The sequence below is a fragment of the Lissotriton vulgaris genome, chromosome 6 (genome assembly GCF_964263255.1).
Source record: "Lissotriton vulgaris chromosome 6, aLisVul1.2, whole genome shotgun sequence".
NCBI lineage: Eukaryota > Metazoa > Chordata > Amphibia > Caudata > Salamandridae > Lissotriton > Lissotriton vulgaris.
The window spans coordinates 1,389,759,748-1,389,778,195 of record NC_141694.1 but is presented as its reverse complement, the minus strand read 5'-3'; positions in this window follow the sequence as shown (position 1 = coordinate 1,389,778,195).

Here is an 18,448-nt window from a genome sequence, read left to right as displayed (position 1 = left end):
CCATCTCCGAACCAACACCGCACTCCAACAACCTTTGCGCCTGGAACCCAATCACCACTGAAGACACCATCCGCCTGATGAACTCCATCCACTCAGGATCGCCAACCGACCCATGTCCCCACCACATTTTTAACAAAGCAGGCTCCATCATCGCACCCCATCTCCGCGGTGTCATCAACTGTTCTCTCAACTCCGCTACCTTCCCGGAAACCTGGAAACATGCCGAACTCAGCGCCCTTCTGAAGAAACCCACAGCAGACCCCACCGAACTTAAGAACTACCGCCCCATCTCGCTACTCCCATTCCCCGCCAAAGTCATTGAAAAAGCCGTCTACAGTCAACTCGCCGCCTTCCTCGAATCCAACAAATCCCTCGACCCCTCACAATCCGGTTTCCGAGCCAAACACAGCACCGAAACCGCCCTCATCGCAGCAACTGACGACATCCGAACACTACTGGACAACGGAGAAACAGCTGCCCGCATCTTACTTGACCTCTCCGCAGCCTTCGACACAGTCTGTCATAGCACCCTCATACAACGCCTCAGCAACGTTGGAATACAAGGAAAAGCATTGGAATGGATCATTTCGTTCCTTGCCGGAAGAACCCAGAGAGTCCGCCTCCCCCCTTCAAATCAGAGGCCACCGAAGTCATCTGCGGCGTACCGCAAGGATCATCACTCAGTCCCACCCTCTTCAACGTATACATGGGTCCCCTCGCATCCATCGCACGCCAACACAACCTCAACATCATCTCCTACGCAGACGACACCCAACTGATCCTCTCCCTCACCGAAGACCCAAACACCGCCAAAACCAACTTACACGAAGGAATGAAAGAAGTAGCCGAGTGGATGAAGAATAGCCGTTTAAAACTAAACTCGGACAAAACGGAAGTCCTTATCTTAGGGTCATCCCCCTCTTCCTAGGACAACTCATGGTGGCCACCGGCCCTGGGAACCGCACCCATACCTACGGACCACGCACGCAACCTGGGCTTCATCCTGGACTCCTCCCTCTCGATGACCAAACAAGTCAACGCCGTCTCATCATCATGCTTCAACATTCTACGCATGCTTAAAAAAATCTTCCGATGGATCCCCACCGAAACAAGAAAGACGGTCACCCACGCACTGGTCACAAGCCAACTGGACTACGGAAACACCCTTTACGCAGGAACCACAGCCAAACTACAGAAAAAACTCCAACGCATCCAAAACGCCTCAGCCAGACTCATATTTTACATCCCCCGGCAAGCTCACATTTCCGGCCACCTGAAAGACTTCCATTGGCTCCCTGTCAACAAGAGAATAACGTTCCGTCTCCTCACCCACGCACACAAAGCCCTCTACGACCTAGGTCCCGAGTGCCTCAACACGCGACTATCCTTCTACACCCCCTCCCGCCAGCTACGATCGTCCAATCAAGCCCTCGCCGCAATTACGCGCATTCACAGATCCACCATGGGAGGAAGATCCTTCTCCTACTTAGCGGCCAAAACCTGGAACTCTCTCCCAACCCACCTCCGCCTTACACAGAACCACCTCTCCTTCAGAAAGCAACTAAAAACTTGGATATTCGATAAGTAAAACACCTCCCTCCCTCAAGCGCCTTGAGACCCTCTGGGACAGTGCGCTATACAAATTTTGGAACTTGAACTTGAACTATTTCTAAGTCTAAAGTCTCAATTTTCCCACCGTCCATTTTATCCATATTGATCTAAATATGTTCTTAGGTCAAACAACGGGATTGCACTTGATCCTTTTTTGTCCCTTAGCTAGGGCACATACTTATTTCTGAGGGACTTCCTCTGTTCTTGGCTTATCAAAGTGGGAAGATTTGTAGTACTAATCATACTTTTATCTTTTACTAGTTTAAATATCCACCTTTATATTTGGCATTTAACCTTCAGCTCTCAATTGGACTTTAGAGATGTTAATTTTATCATTGGCATGAGAGTCTTATGTATTGACATTTACCTAACTGGGAGTGGCTGCAACTGTGGCTACATTTGGTACAGAATGGCTAAATTCAGTGTAAATGGTTTAGCTTAAGGGGACTGAATTATATAAGGTGACTGTGAATTATATAATAGGTCGCAAGCTTCCATCCGCCTATTTGAACAAGAAAGACTAGGAATAGGGGCATACCCTGGGACGCATGGAGTCAGCTGTGTGATTGCCAACCTCCTGCGACCTGCAATAGACATAATCATGGAGCCCATGAGGCCCCACTACCGCACAGGTGTGCAGGGATCTACTAGGGGTGCAGAGAGACGGGCGCGAAGACCGTGGACGGGCCGAACAGTCTGGAGACTGCCGCTGAGGTGGCAACATGGCAGACAAGATGGTAGCTGCTGACCTGGGCCCGGCTGTGAAAGCACTGAGGTGTGCGAGGGTACAGAGGAAAACTCCCCATGCGGAATCCCCCCCCTGGAGTTTCCAGACATCCAGCCCCTGGGGTAGGTGACCCGCAGGACAACAGAGGGGTCTCTAACAAGGCACTCAGACGGCCCTATAGGGAAGGGTGCGGAGAGCTGACCGCGGTTTCCGAGGACACGCAGCAAACGGCCTGGAGGCCACCACCGAGTTGGCGACGCAGCAGGCAAGATTGAGGCTGCCGCATAAAGACTGCAGTTGCTGACTGGGCCCGGAGGTGAGAGCGCAGAGGTGTGCAGGGTCCAGGAGAGAACTCCCCTCGTGAGGACTCCTAGATTTTCGATCTCCAGCATTGGGGACCCACAGAACACCAGTGGGGCCCCTGACGAGGCAAAAGGTGCAGGGTGTTTGCCCACAGTGAGGTGGTGGCAGGGGAACCCATCCACTGCATCAAAAAAAGTTGACCTCAACGGGCCCCAGGACGTCCTGGATGGTACCAAGGTTTATCCAGAAAAACCATAAGCCCCGGCGCAGAGTGGGAATAAAATGGGGCACAGGGGAAGTGAGACCTGGCAAAGTGGAGGAGGTGGGGGAGGTGGGGACGGGTACACAGGGGCGCTCGTGCAGCTGTAGAACCGTCCAGGAGGGGAGTGTGTGTGCAGGTAGAATATAGCCTCCAAACCTGCTGCTGCCTAACTCGGAACCCAGACTGGCAGGAGGTGGCCCAGACGCCAAACATAGACCTAAACACTTCTAAAGACTAGGGTGGTATCTCAAGGCTATGCACCCCATAATCGTTCCTGTGGGCCAATATCTCCAAGATAGTAGGGACTGAAATCCATAGATTAGTCCAGGGAATGGATACACCTCAGCCACAGTGCCAGCCTATGGTGGCGCCAATGGAGCAGGACCAGGTGGCACAGACAGCAGCCATATTGGTGGCCATGCAGGACACCAAGGTGACCCTAAAAATTAAAATAAAAAAGGTGGCTCTGCTAAGACATGATCATAAACAGCTGGTAGAGAGGATGACAGAGGTGGAAACCCAGCTGGCACAAACAAAGCCAGGCATCTAAGACCACTCTTCTCGCAAACAAGCCCTAGAGAAAGAGAAAAACACACTGAGTGGATGACACAGAGGGGACATCACATCGCAACATCTGCCTGGTTAGTCTGCAAGAGGGGGCAGAGGGACCCAGCATGGAGTTACTCCTGGAGGATTGTCTGGCATTGGTGATGCTAGAAAAGAAGGCATTACATTTGTTCACGGTAGAGCAAGCATATAGAGTGCCCGACAGACCGCGACAACCGGGGGCGCCACTGTGAGTTACCTTGGCAAGACTGTTTATTTCCGTGACAGAGATGTAATTTTACAGAAAGTGTAGGCTAATGCCCCTGGAGGGTGGAAGGGAGCCAGGTACACATCTACATGGATTATACCACTGCGGTACAAAGGCAAAGAGAGACGTTCATTGGGGTGAAGCGACACTTACGCCAGTGGGGCCTCCCATATGCCCTACTATTCCCAGCAAAGCTGTGGATAACCAATAAAGACACTGCACATTTCTTCTCGACTGTGGAGGAGGTATGGGAGTGGTTGGAAAATCATGGGCACCCACTGCCAGAAGGGAGGTACTCACAACTTATTGAGCGCTGGAAGAAACAAGTGACTGTACACACCACCGAAACGTACCATGGTGGCCCCACTAAAGACTAAGCCGAACGGAATAGAGCAAAAATGGTAGCAGAGACGCATAGAGATTGTTCAGTAGACACCAAAAACCATGGGGAGGCCCTCCCGCAAAAGCAAGAAACCACAGCCGAGGGACCAGGCAGATGAGGTTCACCACCCAAGTTCACACTAGTGACGGCAGATGAGATCATATGACTGGGGAGCAAGCACGAGGAGGGTAGCGATCTGCTCACTAGTCGACTGCCAGGGCGGGGTAAGCATGACCCAGAGGGAGGACTGAGAAACACAAAAAAAGGACTCAGTGCTACAAACATGATGACCCACACATTAAAACTACTGACATGAAGTGTTAGCAGTCTGGACAGCAAAATAAAGAGGTGGCTTGCGACGAAGGTGCTCAATAGATATGTGGCAGACATTTTTTTCCAAGAAACACACATGCAAGGCACTAACTGCGCAGCCCTTACCTGAGGAAACTACACTGTGGTGAGCCATGTGGGGTACGCCACGGGCTCCAGGGGAGTAGCAATCTTGCTTAGGAAATCAACACCTTTCCATGTTACCAGAACATGGGCGGGCAGACTGGCCCACAATATGGCAACATTGGGTGAATGGGAAGTGGAAACTATAGCGCTAGTGAACCTCTATATCCCACCAGGGTCACAGTTGGCTTCATTGGACTTGCTGGGCAGTCTAATCACGGGACTACGACAAACTAGAAAAGGCTAATTGAAGTACAATCAATGGTGGCGCCTGCTGTGTGTCACGTATTATCGTTTCCGTAGTTCAATCTGCGACGGTGCCCCAGAAAGGAGGAATAGCCTGAAAACCCCCAAGCCGGACCTTGGTCCTAAATACAACAAAACATGGGATCTGTGCACACGTCAATTATTAAAACTGTATAATATCGACAGTTCAGTTATACAATTTCGAGAAAAAAAAAGTTTGTTGATTCAGTCTTGATTGTTGTGATCTTCAATTTTAATTTTTTGCAACGCCCAGCCAACACGTGTTTCGTCAGGGTGGTATACCCTCAACTTCGTCAGGGCTCTAAAATGTACAATGGCTACATGTTACATACATGTACCAACAATGTATAAGTCGCAATTTAACTTGACTTAAGTGAATTGCGTGCTGATTTGAATCAGACAGCGGTGAGGAACTGGTGAGAGGTGTTTTAGACAGGTTCATGAGATCTAGCTTATAGCAGCTCCATTATAAACCACCCAGAGTGAACTACATTAATGATTTCTCAACGTAGTTGTCATGCACAATGGTGGTTATTCTAAACAACCTGATATGTGTATTAAGCACCTAAATTTGTCCGTGACCCCGTAGACACCCAAGATATAAAATCCACATATTAGAGTTCAGTGCCCAAGAGAAAGATTAGAAGGAAATATTATTTAGTTCAGCACAGCCGTGCTCTTACCCAATTGGGCAGCGATAATCCACTAACTGTTGCAACAAGTTTGTATGCTGTAAGGGGCATCAACAATATATAGGTCATATAATATGTGAGCAGTATATGTGAGCACTTTATATATAGGCTTTATATACTATTTATAGGGAGAGTCTCACCTCTCCACCGGTTGTACTTCCGTCCCGGCTGTAAGGTATCTTGAAGAATAAAATGATAGACACCACTTGATATTCAGCAGGTATAACGTCAGTATCCGCGTATCTGAGTGGTAAGGCACTATATAGAGAGAAGGATTTGGTACCTGTTACCATTGTTATTTTCTAAACATTCTGCCTAAGTGAATTATATTAAACACTAGCCATATACGCACTATGTGCAGGAATAATTAACCCAATAATCTTATCATGGTATTTATTAAAGGGATTTATAGATAGAGTTTAGAACAAATTAGATGACTGTTATTGTATATTAATATGACTGCCAATACACTCTCAACCCCGAATACGAGGTGAAGTATAGTAAATACCCGCAGCCAGTTTCTTCAGTAAGTATACTATGTAGGGTCACTATGCCTGATCACAGGACTACCACCAGTGCTTAGCATTCTGGGTGGAGACTTCAGTATGAACCTAGATGCAGGGATTGACCGTGTTGCCCGTAGGCCGGCAACCTCTGCCCGCACAGGGAAACTGTACCCATTCACACAAGCATTAGGCATGGGGGACATTTGGAGAACACTGCACGGCCTCTGTGGAGATACACCTAGTACTTGGGCACACAACGCCCACTGTATTGATTATTTTTTTACACAACAGAATACCCTCCATGGATTCACGGAGGTTGAATCCCTGGCACAAGGGATCACCAATCACTCACCACTTATCCACCAAGAAACACGTAAATCGGGGGGGGGGGGGGGGGGAGACTGGAGAATGGCTGCCTGGCTCCTCTCCAACTAGAATTTGGTACGGGGGCCACCAAACACTATTTTGAGGATGACATGAATACAGTAAGGGAGGCACGCACACTGGGAGGCCTAGAAAGCCATGATACACAGAGATAATATCAGGTGACGTGGCGGACAAGCGCACCAGGGAGGCGCACCACGACCGAATAGAGGAGAAACTCCTGGACCTTGAGAGAGACCATCCCTTACAGCCTTTCAACAACCCAGAAAGCCTGCATTTCACAGAAAATAGAGGAGTACCGAGCATTGGTGACTGAGGCAGTTAGGCACACCTACGTCACACAACAGAAACGCAAATATGAGATAAGGCAGTCAAGCTTCAGGCATGGGTCAGCACCAGGGATCAAGAAAGGAACTACGGGGCATATTATCAAGGGGGTTTATCTCTGCTTTTTTGGCTTTAAAAGCCAAGAAAGGGGAGATAAAATTATCTCCCTATTACCTAGCTGTCGCTAACACCAGTTAGCGACAGCTAGTAGGAGATAGCGACCATCTTGGGCCCCGCTTTGCATGTCAGTGAAATTTATCACTAATGACATGCAAAGTGGGCGTGCCAAGATGTTAGCGACTGGAAACAGTCGCTAACATCGCTATCTCCTATTACCAACTTTTGGAGATATTCGCGCTAAGCGCGATTATCTCCAAAAGCTAACACCTGCCCCTGAGCAATTCTTAGCCATGTTATCAATGGTAGGTGGATAACATGGCTAAGAGCATTAGCTCTGTAATGCATGAATATCGCTGCCCTTTTAGCGATATTCATGCATTTCGGCCGATTTTTATCGCTTAGGAGATAAACCTTGATAATAGCAAGGTTTCTAAGCGATAAAAATCGCAGCAGCTCGGCGATAAAAATATTGCAGCTGAGCCAACATAGCGATAATTATCGCTAGTTGTTGATAATATGCCCATACATTCCCATGCTCATAGGTCCCGATGACTCATCAGTATATGGCAGCAAGGCCATAGCAGATGCCTCAACGTACTATATGCAGGTCTTTTATCCTGCTAAATCCTGGTGGCCTGACATGGCCCCGCAGAGGTTCGTCCGAGACTCCCCCTGCAGGCAGCTGGCGAGACACAGAGCCTGGGAACTAGAGACTGACCTCCCGCAAGAGGAGGTACAGCTGGCCCTCAGGCAGTTGCAATTGGGGAATACTCCAGGCTCCAACAGACTCCCTGCGGAATTCATAAAAAAGAATGGCCAGCGAGATAGTTCCAATACTACATAAGATGCTAACTGAGGCCCACCATAACGCAATACTCTCTGGAGATCTGGGCATGGCAACATTAGTACTCATAGCCAAGGCAGGGAAACTCAGAGAGAGCTGGCATTACTGCCTATCCATCTGGCTCCTTAACACAGACACTAAAATTCTAGCAAAGGCCATAGTGAATCGATTGGGTAGTGTGATATTGGATGTGGTTCATCCAGAACAGCTTCATGCCCTACAGGTCCACGAAGATCAAGTTATCACTCTTTTACAATAATATGGCGATGCAGAGGACCTGAAAGAGCCCTTGGCCGTGGCCTCAATAGATGCAAACAAGGCGTGCAACTCATTGGAGTGGCCCTTTCTGTTTGAGATTTTCTGAAAAATAGGCAACGGGCACCGGTTTCCTGAAGTGGGGGCAACTGCATGAATCCAAATTAAGAGTCATATGATGAGAGTTCCCGATAAGGCAGGGAACTGGACAAGAAATCTCCCAGTAAATCAAATATGCTAATCATGGATAACCAATCAATCGCAATTTATACAGAGAGCATTTGCACTTAATCACCGATCAACAGTGGTAAAGTGCCCAGAGTCCTATAGCCAACGAAAACAGGGTCAGAAAAATAGGCAAAGGGCAAAATGTTTGGGGATAAACACGCAAAAAGGGCCTGGTCTAACGCACTGGCTATGGAGGGGCTAGCGGAATAGACGAGAGGAGATGCCCTGTTCTGGGGATGAAGATGGGAACCCTCATGGGAGGAGGGGATTTTGCAGTGTGCAAATGATATCTTGCTCTACCTTTCAGAGCCAGAATTCTCACTGGCAAGGGTGGACGATTTATTCAAAACATATGGGGAATACTCTTCATTAAGCATAAACTCAGACAAATCCCTTTTGTTCCCAATAGGCAGTTGTAAACCGCCACTGTCCGTACTCATGCTCCTAAAATGTGTAGATACCCACTTCAAATACCTGGGATTGTGGATATCCCACAGTGAGAAGACCTACCCAGGCAACTTAGTACCTCTACTTCACAGACTAGAGGCAGATAAAAAACATTGGAGTGCCGTGCCACTCTCACTGCTGGACCGGGCAGCACTATTTTAAATGATTATGCTGCCCAGATTCACCTACATAACTCCAAACTATCTGTACCTTATACTACCCACCTTCTTTCAGACACTAGACAGGACACGAAGATCCCTTCTCTGTGGGATTGGCTCGCCTCGAATAGCACTCTCAACACTCGGTTTATGAAGGGGGCACACTTCTACGTAATGTAAAGGAATACTACAACACTGTCCAGGTCAGCGTCATCAGTGGGAATATGCCCCATCGGATAACCCAGCATTCCGACTACTGAATGATGTTGGGCAAGAGAGGCTTTGTCCATGCCCTCTATTGTGGTAGTTTGTCGACTGCTATACTGCTAGTGACCACCACAGTCGTTACTATCTGGCATATACTGCTGCGGGAAATGAGATGGGAAAAAAGACTGATCCCAAAGACCCCTTTGTGGCTGGTGACTTAATTGGGCCCGGGCAACACATTACAGGGGTTCAGAAAATGGAATTTGATTGGCCTGTCTACCCTGGGGGAGGTATGGGATGTGTACGGCATAGTACCCTTCGAACATCTGAGAAAGGAATAAATGTCACCCAAACAGTTGTTGACTGCGCCATGCACTTTTCCTGGGGGAGGAAACAGTGGAAAATTCCCCCTGGAAAGACAACTGATGAATGGACACATAACCGAGGCCATCTCCCTAGCATACAGCAAACTCATGATGAACACACAGGGAGAACTGCTCAAACTTCGTGCACGCTGGCAGGCGTATGTGGGAGAAATAGATGACGACTGGAGGGAAGCCCTACTGTTCTCCCGAAAAGTGGCGATATAGGCAAGTTTTTGTCTGATACAAATTAAAATACTCCACAGAGTATGCTACACTAGAACACTATTGCACAAAATAGTGAGGGCAACGGAGAATAGGTCCCTATGAGACTGTGGCCAACAGGTATCCTACCTCCACGCTCTATGGGACTGCCCTGCACCAAGAACCTTTTGAACAGGGGTGCGAACAAGACTTGAAGCCGCAGTGGGTACACCGATAGAGGGGCAGGCAACCCTAGTGTTATTGGAAGTGTGGAGGGACTCTAATTTAACAAGTTACTAAAAACACCCGGTCAATCTGGGACACCTACTCGCCAAGCAATTGTGAAGAAATGGAGAAGCACAGACAGGCCAAGGGTGTAAGACTAAGTGAAGGAAATGCAGAGGGGCCGAGCCCTCGAAAAACTGGTATACAAGGGCAGCGGATGCCCCTGGACATTTGGAAAGATATGGGATGGAGGACGCTTGGAGGAGTGCTAGGGAAGACAACAGGGGGGTGGAGTGGATAATGCATCATGATGGGACAGAGAAATTATAAACTATGCTAAGGAGTAGCGGGAACCAAGGGAGGCCGCGCATTGACATGAGCGATGAGCCAAAACTCAAAACACCATTATGAGATACCAAGAAGATTCTGTGGGGCTCCGGCTTCAGGGGGAAATTTGGGAGGGGGAGGAATAGCATGTGCAAATGTTTAGTTGGATTATGGTAAGCTTGGTGGGACATACAGGTTAAATTGTAAGAATTCGGAGATCTGGGACCTATTTTTCTAAATGTAAACAATAAAATATGTTTTTATAAAAAGGATAGGAAGAAACTTTTTGATGGCTACTTCTAACTGCAGATGCACCACCTTGGGATACTCCCCAGGCACCAGACTAGATCTGTAAAACATCACTCAGCAGTGCTCCGATGCGCTGTCAGGTGGTGCTGTGTGGCTCTCCTCAGACTCCACAGTACCTAGGAAGGGAGAGAATGGAGCCACACATAAGCAGTACACCCATGCACTGGCTTCAGTTCCTTTCTTTCTGCACCGTCCAACATGGAACCCAACACCACTCCCAACTTTATTGTTGTTCCAACAACTTCTCAATGATTTGAAATCGGTATGTTAGGGAACCATAACCCCAACAGAAATTACAGGGTTCAAACCATGCCATGACTGCAGGAAGCACAGGACGACCACGGACCCACATGGAAGGGTTTCTTTGCTGTCTGGGCTTGGCCCATGACTGTAGGTTGTCCAATAAGTGTATTTTCACGCTTGAAAGTGATGTGAGACCAGGTGGTGAAGCTGTATGTTGCCGAATGCAAAAAGAATCAGAGACTCCAAGTTCTGCTCCTGATCCATGTCACGGACCTGGTCACGCAGACATTCCTGCAGCCGCGCAACTTCGGGCTCGATGTTCTCCGTTAAGTCTAAGTGCAAGCACAAAAAAGTGAAACAGGACTCGGCCTAATCACGTCACTCTGACTGTAAAGAGAAGGTGCAAGGGTGTCACAATGTCAGTCATACCCTGTCAAAGTCTCTGGTCTTTGAAATGTTTCCTTCACCAGTCTTGACGCTCCCTGAATTTCCTGGGTTGTTGTGGTCCCCGCAGATGATTGAGGCTTTCAAGGAAAGCATGCTGCAGGTTTTTGATGCACTTCTGGCTCCCTTTTGTATGCCTTCAGGCTTCCCAGAACTGCAGGGGCCCACAGCCAGGTTACTGTCGGGGGGGGGGGGTCCACCCCTGGCATTGTCTGACCCTGGGATCTGTTGCTGGGCCTGTAACATCTCTGGTAATGGCTTCTAGTCTCACAGAGATCCACACCAGTTCCTGCTAGTTCTTGTTTTTAATATAGGAAGGTCATGAGGAAGCACTACTTATACGGATATAACTGATTTGCTATCTCATAGGGATGTAATGTGAATTCCCCCCTGTAGGAAAGTAGGACCCTTCTAGCATGGTTACTCCCACTTTTTGCCTGGTGTCAGTGTCTTTTTTAGGTCTCGCCCTGGAATTCGCATCCGAAGGATGCGTCCAGGGCGGAGACTTATAGTCGGCTGACACGGGGGAATGAGGGACACAAAACTGTGACGAGCGTGGATTGAGCTGCGTGCACGCGCGTCAACATTCACGCATGCGCACATCACAGCCACACGCATACACAGCACTCACGCATGCGCACATACACACGCATACACAGGCACACCCCCGTCACCTACACGCATACACAGAGACCCCTCCACACACACCAGCCCCTCTCCTCTCGGCTCCACACACACGCACACGCATTTACACTTACACAGACACGCAGGCACCCAGACAGGCAACCCCCCCCCCTCACACACACGCATACACACAGACTCCAGGACACATACACATACACACACACATGCACGCTCACACACATACACAGTCCGCCGCCGCGCGCGCGCACACAGATGCCCCCCGCCCCCCCCAACAAGGCGACGCCCCACTCACCGGCATCCTCAGTGCAGCGGCTCCCACCGGCAGCAAGACTCTTCTTCCCTTCTTCGGCACCGGGGCGCAGGGTAGGCTCCTGCCTGCTCCGGTGCGCCAAACAATCGCGGCTCTTCCGTGGGAGGCGGGGTAGGCTCCCGCCCTCCTACTTCCGGTTGTCCCGCCCGGCCTGCCTGACTTCCTGGTAGAAGACACGGAATGTTCATGGCAAACAGACAGACAAAAAGTGTCTTAAGAATCTTTCGTGCGCCGGTAAAGTCATCGCGGTGCTGACCAGCAGAGGGAATGCACAAGGTAAGCGGCTCGCAAGGAGGTGGTGGGGGTGTGAGGCGAGGGACGTGATCTCGCTTAATTTAGTTTCGAGTAGAGCCCCCTGCCTCCCTCAACCGTGCCCCCTCCCCCGCTTGAAGGGGCCTGTACTATGCCCCTGGTGCCCATTTGGTTTGTATTGTAAGTTCGCAACTCATTATATAACACACGTTAGAGTTGCTCCCTGAGCCTATTCTTCAGGACATTGACACAGTTTAATTCCCTCACAGGTGGCCCGTGTGTGTGTTAATGTGTGTATATGACGTTGCACCTGTAGTTGTGAATGTACGCACGTCTGACTGGCGCGGAGGTGTGCATGCATACGTGTGCATCTATCTCTGGATGCGGGCAAGAGCAGAAATGTCCTCTCTCTATGTGTGCTTCAGTGGCCAGCCACTACTGCCTCTCCAAAGGACTTGCGGATTGCCTTGTGTTGCGATCAAACTCACTTCCGGATTTCAGTAACGCTAGGTGTTACCTGCGCATTATCAGGCAAGGCCTTTCAAGGGATGAGCTCCGGAGCTCATCTTTCTAACAACACGATCCGGCTGGAGCAGCGGGGACGGCTGAGGTGCTGAGAGGACTCGGTGCATCAGAACACTGATGCTGCAATGCAGGTTTTCTCTGAGCACTTACAGTCACTGTCACAACCGGCTTTCGTTTTCACTGTTAACAGCACATATTTCTTTTACAAGTGGGATTAAAGGAGGTAGGCAGAGGACCGTGTTCAACAAAAAGAGGGGACACGTATTGCATGCAATCCTCCAGAATTGGCACCGCTTTTACAATATACGCGCTGCTGTGATTTGAGGCCCTGTTGAACAGCTCCAACATTCACCAGACATCATTTCCTTCATGTAGAGACATGAAGAATGGCGGAGAGGGAGTTTTGAATATGAGGGACTATGTTAATGTAAAAAGGGCATAAAGTACACCCTGCCGTAATTCTGGTGCAGAGTGACTGCAAATCCTCCAGTGAGCCCACACTGAAGGCCAAGATTTGTCTGTGAGATACGGGAGACTCAGGGGCCCTCTTCAAATTCTGCCTGTGGGCCCCCTCCATTTTGCATTGCGTCATAGAGTGTAATGTGCTGTAGGGCACAAGGCGGCTGTCTGCTGCACATGGTACCTTTGTATATTTTCTTGTCTAGAACCAGATATTCCTTAATACTTCCCGGAAAATCTGTTCTTCTCGGAGGAGCTAGTGTGTCACCGAACAGGATGTGACACAGGGGTATCGGAGCTAGGGGAGTCAGAAACGCTAACATCATGGAAGGGCCTTTAATGGTGCAGGTTTGATGATGGAATACCTTTCTGCTCTTACATTATTTAAGGAAATGTGCTCCCTGTGCTTTCCAGTGAGGAGTGTTGAGTGTCCGGTGTAGTACAGAAAAATGGACATGCATCCTCGGATCAGATTGTGGCAGCTAGACATGCAGCAGAAGTTCGTTGTCACTCGCTTCCATTTCTGCACATTCAAGCACCTTGGACCGGAAAACGTACGCTTGTCCCTAATGTAACAAGCGCGAGGCCAGGTGCTGCAGCAACATTACAGTACTCCATTGCCGTGGGCCCAGAGCCATGAACTAGGTTTAAACCTTCTCTAATCTCAGTTCCTTCGTTAATCAGATGCACCGACCAGAGCCGTAGCCTCCATTAGCGCAGCAGGAGCATTGGTGCCGGGGTTCAGAGGCTCTATGTAGACACCCAAACACACACACACGGAGTGACAGTGAGTGCGAAGTGACAGTGAGTGCGGAGTGACAGTGAGTGCAGAGTGACAGTGAGTGCAGAGTGACAGTGAGTGCAGAGTGACAGTGAGTGCAGAGTGCGTGCAGAGTGACAGTGAGTGCAGAGTGACAGTGAGTGCAGAGTGACAGTGAGTGCAGAGTGACAGTGAGTGCAAAGTGACAGTGAGTGCAGAGTGACAGTGAGTGCAGAGTGCGTGCAGAGTGACAGTGAGTGCAGAGTGAGTGCAGAGTGACAGTGAGTGCAGAGTGACAGTGAGTGCAGAGTGACAGTGAGTGCAGAGTGACAGTGAGTGCAGAGTGACAGTGAGTGCGGAGTGACAGTGAGTGCAGAGTGCGTGCAGAAACAGTGAGTGCAGAGTGCGTGCAGAGTGACAGTGAGTGCAGAGTGACAGTGAGTGCAGAGTGACAGTGAGTGCAGAGTGACAGTGAGTGCAGAGTGACAGTGAGTGCAGAGTGCGTGCAGAGTGACAGTGAGTGCAGAGTGACAGTGAGTGCAGAGTGACAGTGAGTGCAGAGTGACAGTGAGTGCAGAGTGCGTGCAGAGTGACAGTGAGTGCAGAGTGACAGTGAGTGCAGAGTGACAGTGAGTGCAGAGTGACAGTGAGTGCAGAGTGACAGTGAGTGCAGAGTGAGTGCAGAGTGACAGTGAGTGCAGAGTGACAGTGAGTGCAGAGTGACAGTGAGTGCAGAGTGACAGTGAGTGCAGAGTGAGTGCAGAGTGACAGTGAGTGCAGAGTGACAGTGAGTGCAGAGTGCGTGCAGAGTGACAGTGAGTGCAGAGTGACAGTGAGTGCAGAGTGACAGTGAGTGCAGAGTGACAGTGAGTGCAGAGTGACAGTGAGTGCAGAGTGACAGTGAGTGCAGAGTGAGTGCAGAGTGACAGTGAGTGCAGAGTGAGTGCAGAGTGACAGTGAGTGCAGAGTGACAGTGAGTGCAGAGTGACAGTGAGTGCAGAGTGACAGTGAGTGCAGAGTGACAGTGAGTGCAGAGTGCGTGCAGAGTGACAGTGCGTGCAGAGTGACAGTGAGTGCAGAGTGACAGTGAGTGCAGAGTGACAGTGAGTGCAGAGTGAGTGCAGAGTGACAGTGAGTGCAGAGTGAGTGCAGAGTGACAGTGAGTGCAGAGTGAGTGCAGAGTGACAGTGAGTGCAGAGTGACAGTGAGTGCAGAGTGACAGTGAGTGCAGAGTGACAGTGAGTGCAGAGTGACAGTGAGTGCAGAGTGACAGTGAGTGCAGAGTGCGTGCAGAGTGACAGTGAGTGCAGAGTGACAGTGAGTGCAGAGTGACAGTGAGTGCAGAGTGACAGTGAGTGCAGAGTGCATGCAGAGTGACAGTGCGTGCAGAGTGACAGTGCGTGCAGAGTGACAGTGCGTGCAGAGTGACAGTGCGTGCAGAGTGACAGTGAGTGCAGAGTGACAGTGAGTACAGTCACTCAGCACCACCACATTATCAGTCAGAACCACCACAGCATCACTCAGAACCACCACAGCACCACTCAGCACCACCACAGCATCACTCAGCATCACTCAGCACCACCACAGCACCACCATAGCACCACTCAGCACCACCACTGCATCACTCAGCATCACCACAGCCCCATTCAGCACCACCACAGCATCACTCAGCACCACCACAGCACAAATATGTTCTCTCAATGTTTCAAGCTTTATTACAAATGTCACAAAAAGATGTTAATATTTCACTTCTGTTCTTGGATTTTGTTACAATAAAATACACTGAACATAATCTTCACAAAAGTTATTTACAAAAGTTTAAGCTATTGCCATTATAAATTACAATCACTTTTATTAAGTATTAAAAAAAATTAAAAGCCATTGTTATTTGTAATATCAATACATCTAAGTCACGTAAATACAAATGTTGCATTACAAATGCTATAGGTGTCACATTTGCGAAAGTTATAACTACTGGCATTGTAAATGACAAAGCTATTAATTTAGCTATTTTCAAAACCAACACATAAATGAACGTTTGGTGAATTTCCATTAAAATATTTGACTTTTTTACTAAGATATTATTATACTGTTTTATGCAAACAAAATTTAGATACTGCATAAATAACTTTAATAAAACATATTTTATATGAAGCTTTTTATGTAAAAAAAATATATAGCATAAAGCAAAAAACAATTGCCATTTACAATGCTAATAGCTCAAACTTAAATAATGCGAGACCTATTGCATTGCAAATGCTTGTTTACTTAATCTGCTGGGATCCTGCTAATCAGGTCCCCAGAAACTATGCTTTGTACCCTAAGTTGATGTGGTAAGTATTTTGGTACCTCCACAATTGGCTACTGGTGTACCCTTGTAAGTCCCTAGTATATGGTACTAAGGTACCAAGGGCATAGATACACCCAGGGTCTCCCCTGGGCTGCAGCATGTATTGTGCCACCCATGGGAATCCACTTAAACTGTGACTACAGGCCTGCCCTTGCAGCCTGTGTGAGTTGGGTGCTTAGACCTCTCATGACAAATATACATTTCCTTCTATCTGAGATCACTGCACTTAAAACCTATAAGTCCCCCCTGTGGCAGGCCCTGCTGTCCTTAGGCCAGGGTGCTTGGTTATAAGTGTGAGAGTGACCCTGCGTGAACAGGACACACCTACAAACCCCGGAGTCAATTCCCCAGGCTTTGTAAGTGCGGTCAGCCATTTTAATACAAATAGTGAACATTAGTCGTTATGAGATGTCTAACTTAATAGCGGCTGCATTGAACCCGGTCATGTTTGGTATCAAACACATTGGAATAATACCTCAACACCGATTTAAGTGTCAGAAGTATGATTCCATATGCTCCTTTGGGGGACCCCCCTGTACTCCCGGTAACAGCCTTTCAGGGTCTGCAAGCAAGCTACTGCTGCCGACCACTGATCTGATTCTTCCCTCCTGCTGCTGAGTAAAGCTCAAGCAGGGGAGGGTAGAACAATAGGTTTCCTGTAACAGGAAGGTGTGACCACCTCCCAGAGAGGACCATCGGCCACATGCATAATTGCACCCGTTTGCGATTCCTAAATTGCGAAAATTAAGGAATCGCAATTTAGAAATCGCAAACTGCAATGCATGAAAAATGCGCATTTTTTTTGCGATTCGGTAATTTTCCTTAATTGCGATTCACAATTTGCTAATCGCAATTAAGGAAAACCCTTCCCATTGATTCCTATGGGCCAAAAGGCACATAGGAATGCATGGGAAGGCATTCACATTTTGCGAATTTCAAATTGCGATTCGCAGAATGTGAATGCAATTTCAAGGGTGCAGGGGGGGTCCAAAGAACCCCTCCCTGCACCCCTGAAATGTAATTTCAAATGCAATTTACACACACACATGCCCCAAGGGCATGTGTGTGTGTAAATTAAAACTTTCAAAAATGCAATTTGTGCATATTTGAACGTTTTCGGTAAATTAACATGAAGTTCACCTTCATGCTATTTTACCACTTCCAAATTGCGAATTTGCAATAAAAAAATTATCATGCATTGCCTTTAAGAAATCTGAAATTGCGATTTCTTAAATGCAATTGCAATTTTAGAAATCGCAACAAGGTTGCGATTCCTAAAATTGCGAAATGCATGATGCATTCCAAATTAGTCAATTGCATTCGCAAACGGCCGAAAAATGCAATTCGCACCATTTGCGAATGCAATTGACTTTGATGCATGTGGGTGCATCTATATTGGGATGGGGTGGGGGTGCTTGCCAGCACCACCAGACTGATTTGAAGGGCACATTTGGTGCCCTCCTTGCATATTCTAGTTTGAACCAGTTCAGTGTACCCTTGACTCCCGCTCTAGCGCAAAACTGGACAAAAGAAAAGGGAATATCCTTCCCTCTGTCCAGCCTCCCGAGATTTTCCAACCCTTTCCTTAGGGTACTTAAGGACGTATCTGTGGTAGGTTTATAGATTCGTCATGTGGTAGGACTCAACCCTGAAACTACACAGCTCTTCACCCGTCTGGGCACTTGGACTTCGTTGGACCGAGACTGCACCAAGAAAGACTCCTGCTGCTCCAGGTCTTGAGTTCTTTAAATCTTCTGTGTCTGTGCTTCTTCCAGTTTCTTCAACAGACCTGCGGGCGTCAAGGACACCTGAAGAAATCTCCCGTGGACTGAAGGTGTCACTCCCCTGCATCTGTAGGCACTGCAACAAAGCTGACTGTTGTCCTGCGGACATGCCGGGGTTCAGCAAAACAGGCGGTTGTGGTTCTGCAACTTCATTGAGGCCTGACCTGTCCTCTCTGCAATTTTGAGGCTAGCATCCCTCGTTGGAACCTATCGACCAAACAAGTGTGCACCGTGTCGACTTGCCGCAGCCAAGGCTAGTCAG